General features: G+C 41.5%; 1 protein-coding gene across 1 annotated transcript in view; it reads left to right on the plus strand.

Moving 5' to 3' along the window:
- The first annotated feature begins 6521 nt into the window (after positions 1 to 6521).
- LOC307098081 (gem-associated protein 8-like) overlaps positions 6522 to 12930 on the plus strand; it is a 55783-nt gene continuing 49374 nt past the window's right edge. The window contains exon 1 of the mRNA XM_079768536.1: positions 6522 to 6537. The gene's annotated coding sequence lies outside the window, so the exon portion shown is untranslated. The remainder of the gene's footprint in view (positions 6538 to 12930) is intronic.

The raw sequence follows: 12930 nt of genomic DNA on the forward strand, positions 1-12930 counted from the left end.
CATACCAAGACACATCATAATTAAAATGCCAAGAGCAAAAGACAAAGAGAGAATATTAAAAGCAGCAAGAGAAAAACAGTTAGTTACCTACAAAGGAGTGCCCATATGACTGTCAGCTGATTTCTCAGCAGAAACCATGCAGGCCAGAAGGGAGTGGCAAGAAATATTCAAAGTGATGAATAGCAAGAACCTACAACCAAGATTACTCTACCCAACAAAGCTATCATTTAGAATTGAAGGTCAGTTAAAGAGCTTCACAGACAAGAAAAAGCCAAAGGAGTTCATCGCCACCAAACCAGTATTATATGAAATGCTGAAGGGTATTCTTTAAGAAGAGGAAGAAGAAGAAAAAGGTAAAAAATATGAACAACAAAGTGACAATAAATACATATCTATCAACAATTGAATCTAAAAATCAAATGAATAAAAAATCTGGTGAACAGAGTAAACTGGCAAATGGAATAGAATCAGGGGCATGGAAATAGAAAAGACTGATCATTCTCAGAGGGAAGGGGTGTGGTGGGGTGCGGGAAGAGATTAGACAAAGATCTTATATGCATGTATTGCATTACCTATGGACACAGGCAATAGGGTGGCGAAGGCCTGGGGTGGGGTGGGAACCAGGTGGAAGGGAGCTATGGGGAGAGAAAAGACGGACATCTGTAATAATCTCAACAATAAAGATTAATAAAAAAAATTCTCTAGAACATTTTCATCTTGCAAAACTGAAATTATACTAATTGAATAACAATTCTTCTTTCCTCCTCCCTCTAATCCCTGGCAACCACCATTCTACTTTCTGTTTCTATGAGTTTGACTATTTTAAATACTTCATGTAAGTAGAATCATACAGTATTTGCCCTTCTGTGACTGGTTTATTTCACTTAGCATAATGTCTTCAAAGTTCATCCATGATGTAGCATAAAACAGATTTCCTTCTTTTTTTAAGGCTATTAAAATAATATTCCATTGTATGTATTTACCACATTTTTAAAAATATGTTTTTACTGATTTCAGAGAGAGGAAGGGAGAGGGAGAGAGAAATAGAAGCATCAATGATGAGAGAGAATCATTGATGGGCTGCCTCCTGCATGCCCCCTACTGGGCATCGAGCCCACACGTGGACATGTGCCCAGACTGGGAATCAAACTGTGACCTCCTGGTTCATGAGTTGACACTCAACCACTGAGCCATACCAGCCGGGCGCTCCTGAGTCATTTTTTGATAATCCAGTCTGACCAGGGAGTCACTTCCATCTTCCTTTTTCCATCTGCCCATGCTGGATGACCAAGAGCTGGGAGGGGAGACCTCCCAGACCCCAGCCAGCTCTGCCCCATCCTTGGAACTGGTCTTTTTCTCTTTCCCTTCTGCCAGCCATCTCCCCACTAGCATTCAGTCAGCACACTTTAACTAAGGTGTGTGTGGTGTGTTGTGTTTTTTTTTAAGTTTTACAAATGAAGAAAGTGATGTTCAGAGAGGTTAAGATGCTTACCTAAGATCATCCAGCTAGGGCGTGGTAGAGCCAGGACTTACACAGTCTCTGTCTCTACAGGTAGTGCCCTGCATCTCCATCAGTGAGGCTCAGGGCACTACACTCACTGGTTTCCAGTCTCCTCTCCCACTACATCCCTCTGACCTCCTGAGACTGCTAGTTAGTGCTCTGACTCTCTAGTGCTTTCATTTTTCCACCCTTGTCGGTGCCATTTCCTAAGTCTGGAAGGACACTTTCTCATTTCTCACTATAGAAATCTTACTCAGCTTAAAGCTTGCTTGGCTCAAGTATAAATTATTATATTAGAACTGCAGAAGAATCAGGAGGAATAATGTTAACATTACTAAAATCATGAGTGAACATAGACTGTTTACCAGCTTCTACAATATTAAAAGAAGGGGATATGCCATGGAGCTTCAAGAAGAGAGTTTCGGGACACGTAAGGGAAGATCACATGAAACAGTGATTGGTAAACTAATGGAACTTGGTATTCAAGGGGTGATAAAGCTGGAAGATCACCAACTGACATTTATTGAGCGTTGCCTCCAAGCCAAGTCTCAGGAGATAAAATGAGGAGCTAGCTTACTGTTTAATTATAGAAACATGTGCTTAAGTACACAATTACAATACAATGTGACGTGCTGAATCCAACTAAAGAAATCAGGGAAAGCTCCTTAGAGGTGATGATGCACTTTCTATTGAAGAAGGAACAGGAATTTCTCAGATAAGTGGGAGCAGGGAGTGAGAAAGATATCTCGGGCAGATTGAGCAGCAGTGCAAAAGCATGGCAACATGAGAGTATGAAGTGTGAGTTTGATATTACTAGAGCAAAGGTGAGTGTGTGCATGTGTGTAAGTAATGCACTTATTATCATTATTATTATTAATCCACACCTGCAGACATGCTTTTATTGATTTTAGAGAGAGAGGGAGAGGAAGAGAGAGAGACATTGATGTAAGAGTTAAACATTGATCAGTTGCCTACCACTCATGCCCCAATTGGGGGTTGAACCCACAATCTGTGTATGTGCCTTGACCCAAATCAAACCCAGGTCTTTTTGGTGTACAGGACAATATTACAATTAATTGAGCTACACTGGCCAGGGCAGTCATGTACTTATATGTGTGTGAATATGAGATAGTCATGAAGTGTAACTGGGTGAAGAGAATTATAGGAAATAAGGCTAGGAAGGAGTTTAGCTTTTTTCTCTATAATTCTGAGAGATGAATGATCAGATTTTCTTTTTGGAAAGATCAGTGTGGATGGTGAATTAGAGGTGGTTGAGACTAGAGGTAGGGATTCCATCAAGAAGTCTGCTACAGTAGTTCAAGTGAGAGCTGATGAGGGCTGGCCTGGTAGACACTGTGGTGCCCTGCCCAGATCTTTCACCAGGCTGGAGCCCAGCCCTCATCCCCAGCAGTGACTGTGGATGCTGTGAATGGCTCACAGCTACCCCTTTCTCCAGTGAATTACCCACATTGACTGTGGCCACCTTCCCCAGGAAGTTATGACACCCTCTTCAACCACTGCCCTCAGTCAATATCTATTGCGGGGGGGGGGGGGGGGCGGTATTATAAGAGATTGGCCCCCTTGCCTCAAGGGGGTATAATTCTGCTCTGTGGTTAATGCTTCAGATCCCTTACCTGTGGACCAGACCAGGCTAGACTTTACCTGAGACTACATCTTTGTTAGGTAGGTCCTTTTCCTTTCCTTAGTCTGTTTCTCTCCCTCCCTCGGGTGTTTCTCTTGAAACTTGCTCCCTCAATAGATCATATGCAATCTAAATCCTCTTGAGACTCTGCTTCTAGGCAACCTGACAACCAGTAGTAACTTTAGTAGGAGTATGGAGATGCCTGATACACTGACCCAAGTAGAATCAATACAATTGACCACTAGTTAGATGAGTCAGAAGGAAGAGTAAAGGGAGGAAGGGATCTGGAATGTTCTCTAATTATGGCTTGATTCTAAAAGGATATTTACTATTCATTCAGAGAAATATGGAGTAGTTCTGGGGGGTGGGGGGGAGGCATGAGGGAAGTTATAAGTTAATTCAATTTTGGACATGCTGGGTTGGAGATAGCTGTGGGACACCCAGAACACTCAAGAGATGAAGAAGCTAGTTGGGATGTATTTATTTATTACTATTTTATTTATTTTAGAGAGAGAGAAAAAAGAGAGAGAGAAAGGGAGAAACATGGATATGAGAGAAAAATATCGACCAGTTGCCTCTTGTACGCACCCCAACCAGGGATTGAACTCGAAACCTGGGTATGTACCCTGACCGGGAATCAAATCCTTCACCTTTTGGAGTATGGGATGATGCCTCAACCCACTGAGAACACAGGCCAGAACAAAGGAGGTTGGGATTTAGAATTTGGAACAGGAAGTCAGAACTGGAAATCTAGAGTTGAAAGTTAACAGCAAATAAATGGCAGTCACAGCAGAGGTATTATGTTTACAATCCTGATTCCATACAGGGAAAGTTATAGGATGCTGTCCTGTTGAATTTGCAGGTTAATACCAGGGAAGGCAATCCAGTTCACCAAATGAGTCCTTTTGGCCCATTCTGAGCTGAATAATCTTGACCTGGCCTTAAAAAAACAAACACATTTTATTTTTATTGTGGATCTGTGTCATCATTAGGGCCAAAGGTAGTAAAATAATTATATAAAAATAACCAATTTTTTGTTCACAATGAGTTGTAGTCACATCACTGATGCATACTATGACCAAATGAACAAAACACAAGAGTGTTTCATACTCACTTCCTTCAGAACCACAATTAACTGTTTACCTAAAGCTCCATAAAGAAGGCATTAACATCCAGAATCTGAAAGAATGACTATTTTTACCCAATCAACCAGACATTAAGCCTGGGTCTTCTCTCCCTCAAAAGTAAAGGAACCCAAGGATACCTCACTTAACTTTTAGGATGAAGACCCACCATAGAAATTACAAAGCATGAGCTAAATTACAACAAAGCCGGGGGAGTGAGTTTCGCAGCAGGTGCAGAGTTAAGTATGAAGCATGGGGAAAGAAAGAAAGAGAACTAATTCTAACACATTTTACAGAGTTCCTTACTGGTATAATTTGAGGTATGAAAGGTTAAATACATTTTTTATTCACTTAGTCATTGCTGAAGGCTTCACCTCCACTTACTTAGCAAAACATACTGATATTAATCGGAACCACTATGTCATCCTTTGCTTTTTCATTTCAGTGCTTCTCTAAAGGGCACATTTTCCAGTGCCTCAGTGGAAAAGTTCAGTGTTCAAGTACACCATTGTGTGTAAGAAAGATTGGTTCACTTCTTTACCATTCTTTATTCAGACTACCTCTTTGTCCGCAAAGCTAGTTGAGTTCCTGCTCTACAATCAACTCACCAAAATCTTTAATAGAAAATGATTAGGCTAGTTCACTGTATCCTAATAATGAAAACTTACTGAACAATATTGGAAATTGCCCATGGGACTTACCTGAACTTGGATTGGAAATAATAAATATCACTATATCAAATAAACTTAGCATTTTTGTTCCTGGCAGTCATTCTATAAATATGATGTAAGGTGGTATATGTGTGGTATGGTGAGGAAAGGTACTTGTGGAGAAAAGCTCTATTTCTGGAAATTTTGAGCTGAGATTTATGTGACTACTCAATCATTTGAAAGGTGCATATAAATTTAAGGGGCAGGGCCCCCACCCTACATTTGCATAGCCGTTACACATCTCTTTAAATATATTAATACAGAATCAAAATACTTTTGCCGAAACCGGTTTGGCTCAGTGGAAAGAGCGTCGGCCTGAGGACTGAAGGGTCCCAGGTTCGATTCCGGTCAAGGGCATGTACCTTGGTTGCGGGTACATCCCCAGTAGGAGGTGTGCAGGAGGCAGCTGATCGATGTTTCTAACTCTCTATCTCTCTACCTTCCTCTCTGTAAAAAATCAATAAAGTATTTATTTTAAAAAAATACTTTCTACTTACAAACTCCTAAGGGATATCCTGCTCCTTGAAGGTATTTACTATGTTTTAGTATTAAAGAGCCATGTTTTTCCCATTTTAATAAAGGATCATTTAATAGTTTTTTTCCTTTAATATTTTAAAAAGTTAGCTTTAAATAATGATTTCAAAAGACCCACACACTGTATTACACACTTAATGAAATCACATCTTTCAACTCACCAAGCTCAGAGAACACAGCGCCAAAGCAAAGAATCTCTTGGCCTTCTCCATCCTCACCCCTCCTTCTCCATGTTTTCTAACCCTGGCTCCGTGGAAGACTTGACTCTGCTTCTTGAATTGTGAATTCATCCTAGCCCCGGAGGCAAGTGCTTACAGTGGTTTGGAGCGGCTCAGAGAAGTCTCACTGCCTGGGTTCTAATCCCAACTGCCACTTAATAGCTGCTTTAATAGCGGATCGTTAGCAAGATACTTAACCTCTTGGTAACTTAGTTTCCTCACTTGTAAAATGGGGATAATATACATCTACCTTGCGGAGAAATGAGCTCCTTCTTATAAAGCGTCTATGATAGTGTTTACTATTATTATTATCATGGAGCTCAGTGCATGGCTAAGGATCAGTTTGTTGGACTTCTTTAAAAGTTTGGCCAACATATGTGAACAAGCAGGAAATTTGAAGAGCAAGGGCCAGCTTTCCGATTCTGATTCGGTCTCCTATTTAAAGGAAATCTGGGCGCAGCTCTCCTCGCAGGGAACTTCGGGATGCTACAACCACCGCTGGTAGAACGGACTGAAAAGCTGGGAGAGGCGCGGCGCGCGGGGACAGAACCGGGACCAGACCAGGTCAGGCGTGAGACAGACACTCGCGGGGGGGTCCTTCCAGGCGAGGGGCGGGAGTCGGCTGCACGTCTGGGTTGGACAGAAAGAGCTGCCAATCCTGCGAGGCGCACCGTGGGGACCAATAGCTTTCTCACTCCGCCTTCAGAGGGCGGGAGAATCGGGGCCTCCTTAAGGAGGGCGGCGCCTCTAGTACCTCAGGCTTGAATCCTGGCGGGGTCGTCGACGAGCCTCGGCCCGCTAGAGCAGGGTGAGCGCGGGAAAGGCGTCCGAAAGAGGCCAGGGAAAGGGGCAGAAACGGTAAAGAAGGGAGACACGACCATCAGAGCTGAGAACTAGGAAGCCGTGAGGCCGAAAGGGTGGGCGCGTAGGAGGGCCTGGAGAAACGTGAAGAGGGGAGGAGGTGGCGGGGGCGTGGGAGGGGCGGCGAGGTGAGGAGACCTGGGGACGCGGAACGGAGAGTGCAGGCGGGGCACTGAAGAGTCGGATAACCCACTGGAGTAAGGGAGGCCCTAAGAGTTCATCCCAAGTGGGGCAGTAAAGCAAAGCCTGGGGAATTTGGGAGTCAGAGCTCGGTCTGCGCCTGGCGGATCTCCACGGTAGCCCCCCTTCGGCCTCAGTTGGCCTGCAGATTAACCTGAGGGTGGACGCGGCGTCTGGCCTTTTAAGTCGGGGCTGATATTGGGAGTTTCCCTCGGTCCCTTTGAGCGGGACCGTCATTCTTCCCAAAGGACTGGACCTAGGCAGCCTGATCAGCAGATTCAGCCTGTAAGTTACCGCCAGATCACTCACGCCCTCCAGTTTTGAGAAAGGAGCATCTCTCTTTTCACCTCCGCCTTTGCACCGGCTCCTCCGGCACATTCTCTGACATACACTCCCTGGAGACAGTTTCCACGGATTTACTGCCACCTTTCTGATGAATTTTCTTTCATTGACTTTCATGTTAGACTATTTTCTGTGGTAGTACATCCTCCCATTCCACCTCCACCTGTCCTTGAGCTCTAGACTCACAGGTAGAACAGGTATGGGGCTTTCAAGAAAATCTAGTAGAGACCCTCCCCCATTTTTAGGTGAATTAAAAACACTGAGACTCCGAAGGGTGAAAGTGACATGGATTGAAACCTTAGTAGGCACCAAAAGTCATCCTTGTTGATTTCTAATTAAGCACTAGCATTGGAAGACCTGCCTTAAACCAGATGTCAAGACCTCATAAATATCTCAACTTTGCCTTTCCACCTCTTAAGAGGTAACTGAGATTCTGTCCAAAGTTAGTGCTCTCCCTCACTTCAGTAAGAATAAACTCAGCTTTGTTTTATCAACAGGTTGTTTTGGTGACATATTGGTGGAGCTAAAAGAATCACCTCTCAAAAAGTAGTACAAAATAAAACAAATAAAACCAGGGAGGGAGGAAAAGGATTGGAAAATTAAAAGATCAATTGAGAAGTTCTAACATACAAATTTTAGGAATTACAAAAAGAACAGAGAAAATTTCAAAGAAATAATTCAAGAAAATTTTCTAGAACTGAAGGACATGTACTTGTAGAAGGAAGACATGATGGATCAAAGGAGACATATCAAGGTTAAAATCATAAAATTTCAGAAAAATTTGAGATACAGAAGACAGGAAGTTCTTGGTTGCAAGCCGATAAAGATTATTGCCACCAGAGGGCAGTAATGTCTCAACGGCTCTATAAGGGGTGTGTGTGTGTGTGTGTGTGTGTGTGTGTGTGTGTGTGTGTGTTTCCATAAAATTTCATCTCTTTCCAGAGCTCTAGAAAGAGTTAGGCTCAGTTTGAATACATTCCATCTAGCCACACTTGATCAAAGCTCTCACTCTGATTTTTTGCCTAAGAGGTTCTGCTAACAGGTCACCATACAATCAGCCTGAAGGAAGAAAAGACTCAGTTCTCATTGAGGAATTGGCTCCTGTGGCCCGGGGGAGTGGGGAAGGAGACACTTAAGAGAATGGACTCTGAACTATAATTGTCTGCTGTGGACATGACTTCTGTCATGCAGGGATTCTACAAACCATTCATTCTCACGATAACTTATTGTACTGTGCTAGGCACCAGGAACACCCCAGTTAAAATCAGACATGGTCTTTGTCTTCACAAAGCTTACATTTTGAGGGAAGAAATATGCAGTATACTAGTTGAAAAAAAAAATATAGATGGAATTTGATAGAGGTCAGGGTGGAAGTAAGCAGACCAATTAGGAAGCTATTGCAGATGTCCAGGTAAGCGATATAGATGAGTTGGATTAGAGCAGGGGCAGGGAACCTTTTTTCTGCCAAGGGCCATTTGGATATTTATAACATCATTAATGGACCATACAGAATTATCAACTTAAAAATTAGCCTGCTATATTTGGTCAAAGATTTAATTAACTCACGCCCTAATGCCTTGACAGGGCCAGATCAAATGATTTCCTGGGCCTTATACTGCCCACAGGCCAGACATTCCCCACCCCTGGATTAGGGTGATGGTAGGGGAAAGATAAATAGATGAATTTAAGATATACAGGATGGGGCAATAGTAGATTTACAGTTGTGAATACATGAAATCGTTTATTCTTGTATTATTAATTATTGTATTATTTTCCATACGAATAATTGTAACCCTGCTTTTGCCCCACCTTGTATTGGAGGTCGAATGAACAGGTCATTGTCTAAAACTGGGAGGTTAGAGCATTAACCTCTGGACTGAGCAAGTGGATGGGTTGCCATTATCTTAGGTGGAGGAGGTGTGGAGAGAAAGGTTTGGGAGGAGGGGATGGTGGATAGAATCAATCAAGAGTTCAGTGAGGAACATCAATTAAATTGGTTTTTCTCCCCACTTATTTGAGTTCTGGTGAATATTGCTGATCCAGGCTAGGATGGGGTTTGTTCCGATCTACTGCACAATAGAATGGCTTGGTTTGACATCCTTGGTTTAAACTGACTCACATTTGGCATTAAGTTAAAAATTGCTATTAATTCAGTCCCCTACAGAGCTGTAGCAAAATCAGCTTAAATTTGCAGTGTTGTTTTTTTTTCCTCCCATGATGGCCATTTGAGAGTTAAAGAGAACAGGCCACGTTTTTCAGTGTTTTCATTTGTACCCTAGAGATTGAGTAGTTCTGTATTGTGCCCATAGTTAACAGGTACCTCAGTCACCTTCTTTGACTCATTGCATTCTCTTTGTACCCATTTGTTTGGACCTTTGGACTGTGCTGTTTTGAGGGTAAGAATTGTATCCTTTTAAACTTTATACTTTTATATAATTCAGAACAGTGTTTTATAGATTAACTAAAAGCCCAGTGCATGGATTTGTGCACGGGTGGGGTCCCTCAGCCTGGCCTGCGCCCTCTTGCAATCCAGGACCCCTCGGGGGATGTAGCAGTGCCAAAGTGGCAGGCGGCCAGGGAGGAGTTCCAGCTGGGGCAGGCGCAGCTCTGTAGCTCATCCCGGCCTGCCACCGCTGCCCAGTAGCACTGCCAGGGAGGCAGGAGAGGCTCCCACCGCCGCTGTGCTCACCAGCCATGAGCCCAGGTTCTGGCTGAGCAGCGCTCCCCTGTGGGAGTGCACTTACCACCAGGGGGAAGTTCCTGCATTGAGCATCTGCCCCCTGGTGATCAGTGTGCGTTATAGCGACCGGTCATTCGGTCACAATGGTCGCTTAGGCTATACCCCTTCAAATGATAATTTATATATAAGAAGAAAAAGGTTTACAAATTATAAGTAAAAGCATCTTTAGAAAACATGTTATTTTTATTGTTGTGTAACATGCAATCTAAGTAAGAACATTATGCTTACCACACAGGAACAGTACTAACTTAAGTCAAGTCTCTCGCTTCCCCTTCCCAGATTGCTACCCATAAGCATTTTCTCTGTAAAAAATCTGACTCTCCCAGTGCTCAAGAGGTTAACAACTGTTGTCAAAGGACAGGAGCCAATGCCTGGCAGAGGATGTAACATTCCTCTGAAAGCTGAGTCTCTCCTTGCCTTTCCTCCTCCTCCTCCAGTTATGTTGTTTTTGTGCTGTGGTCTGGATTCTGGATTTTCAAAACAGTCTTTCCTTATTTATCTTTACATGTGTGATTCTTGTTTTTATGATCCAAAGTGTACTATGCAATAAACTCCTTGGGAAAATAATTTGTTTAAAGCCCCATGAAAAGTATCCTTTGAACCTTTGCCTGAAGTGGTAAGGCAAAAGGGCTGCTGTCTGGAAGCCAGGCTCTGTGGTAAGTTCTTTCTAAGCAATGCAGATATGGGATATTTTAAAAAACTGAAATTCTGGGAAGCTTTTTATGTGGCAAGTTTTGATTCAAAGTATTTGGAAGGATAGTTTGGAAATGTTATTCCACATTTACACCTCAATTTAAATAATAAAATATGTAAAATAGTTTTCCTATATATTATTTCCCCCCAATTCAGAAGACTTCCTAGTCCCAGGCTTTTCTCATAAAAATAACTTCTTGATAGTATAATTAGTCAAAAGAACAAAATAAGAGGTTTACTATTGCAGGGAGATAGCAAAATTATCATTACGTGCAGATGACAAAATATACCTAGAAAACCTAAGGGAATCAATTTATAAGTTATTAGAAATAATAAGAGCATTCAGTAAGTCAGACATTACATTTTTATAAATGCATAAAATGTATACATTTATGTAAGTACAAATATACATTTTTAGAAATGTATAAAAATCAATAGTATTGTTATATTCCAGCTAAAAACAGTTCAAAATTATAATAGGTAAATTTATAAGAAGCGCAATAAAAACAATAACAGCAAATCACAATAGGAAGTATGTTGGACCTAGATGAAGAAAAATAGTAAACTTAACAGGATATAAAAAGGCTTAATCGGAAGACTCCATGCTACAAATATGTCCATTTCTCCTGCATTAATCTGTAGAATCAATGAAAAGTCAACAGAAACTATAACTGGATTTTTTGGTAACTTGATCTTTAGTTCAACTGAAATAGTAATTATGTGAAATTGATTAGTGAGAGAAAAGGAAGGAAGGAAAGAAGGAACAGAGGAAGTAAGGGTGAGTTATAAGGGAAGACTTAGCTCTGGTAGCCAACCTCCAAGATGGACCTTAACTGCACATTACAAAATTTTAAAAATATTCTTAAAACACCAACTAGTCAAAAGTCAGTTGTGAGATTTATTGTAACATTTTATAAAATGTATTCCTTTCTTCCACACCTCCCCCAAACTTATTCTTTTAAAGAATTGATCACTCAATACAGCTGGATCTACAGTGATAGTAAATTCTGTTTAAAATGACTATAAACAATTCTAGAGTGCCAGAACAAGATCACACAGAAATGAAATGCAGTTGTTGCAATACTATCTTCTGGAAGAACAGAAATCTTCAAAGTGTAAGCATTAAAACACTGATATATTCAATCAGAGACCTATAGGCAAAGATACTCAGTGATTAAGTGACTACATATACCTTCAGCTTTTCTTCCAAATATTAAATATAGGAGAAAACCTAATTTTAAAAATTCTCAGGTATTTTTGGTGGTTTATGAATTACAGGAGGGGCTGGAGGTTGAATTGATCACCAATGGCCAATGATTTAATCAATCATGCCTATTCTTCATAAAAACACAAAAGGACAGGGTTCAGAGAGCTTCTGGGTTGGTAAATACAGAAATGGCAGGATGCCTTAGATAGGGCGTGGAAGCTTCACCCCCACCCCACATACCTTGCCAGATGCATCTCTTCTATCTGTATTCTTTATCATATCCTTTTATAATAAACTGGTAAGCTCAAGTAAATGTTTCCCTGAGTTCTGTGAGCCATTCTAGCTAATTAATGGAATCCAAGAGGGTGGGAGGTCATGGGAACCTCTGATTTATAGCCAGTTGGTAAGAAGTACAGTAACAACCTGGACTTTTGACTGGTGTCTGAAGTCCAAGGAGAGGGTCTTGGAATCTCCAATTATAGTTGATTGGTCAGAAGCACAGGTGTTAACCTGGCCTTGCAATTGGCTTCTGAAGTGGAGGGCTGTTTGGAGGGACTGAGGCCTTTGCCTTTGGAATCTGATGCTTTCTCCAGGTAGATAATGCCAGAATTTAGTTGAGTTGTAGGACACCCAGCTGGTGTCCTGAGCATTGCCTGGTAGTGTGGGGAGAAAACCACATACATGTTGGAATTAGTCTCAGAACCATTTTACTTAGACAAATACTTCATCTTGAAGTATTTCCAATGAATTTTTCATCTCGCTTATAAATAACCATTCTGTGTTTGTGGCTTACCCTTATTGTGCCTGGTTTTTGTCTCTTGTGCTAAATTTGATTTTATTTGTGCCTCAGAGCAATGCTTTTAAATTTGCTTCAACCTAAACTTTGTACCTCTTAGGACATTCCTGAGTCCCATAAGTCAACACAGCCTCCCAGAAGCCCAACATAGTTATGGAGCTCCAAGGCCTTGCTTGTTCAGGAGGGATATTTAAACATATAACCAAATTGTTATCTAAGTGTTAACCAATATATTCCTGAAGTTCAGCATTAGTGAATATCTAGTAGGATAGATTTTATAACAATTTGACCTTAAAGCTTAGAGAGCTTTTCTGGTATAGACTACATAAAAGTTGTTTAATATTACCTACAAGGTGTCTGAAATCATAGCATAGTCGAGCAT

This window comes from Cnephaeus nilssonii (genome assembly GCF_951640355.1).
Source record: "Cnephaeus nilssonii genome assembly, chromosome: 4".
Lineage (NCBI taxonomy): Eukaryota > Metazoa > Chordata > Mammalia > Chiroptera > Vespertilionidae > Cnephaeus > Cnephaeus nilssonii.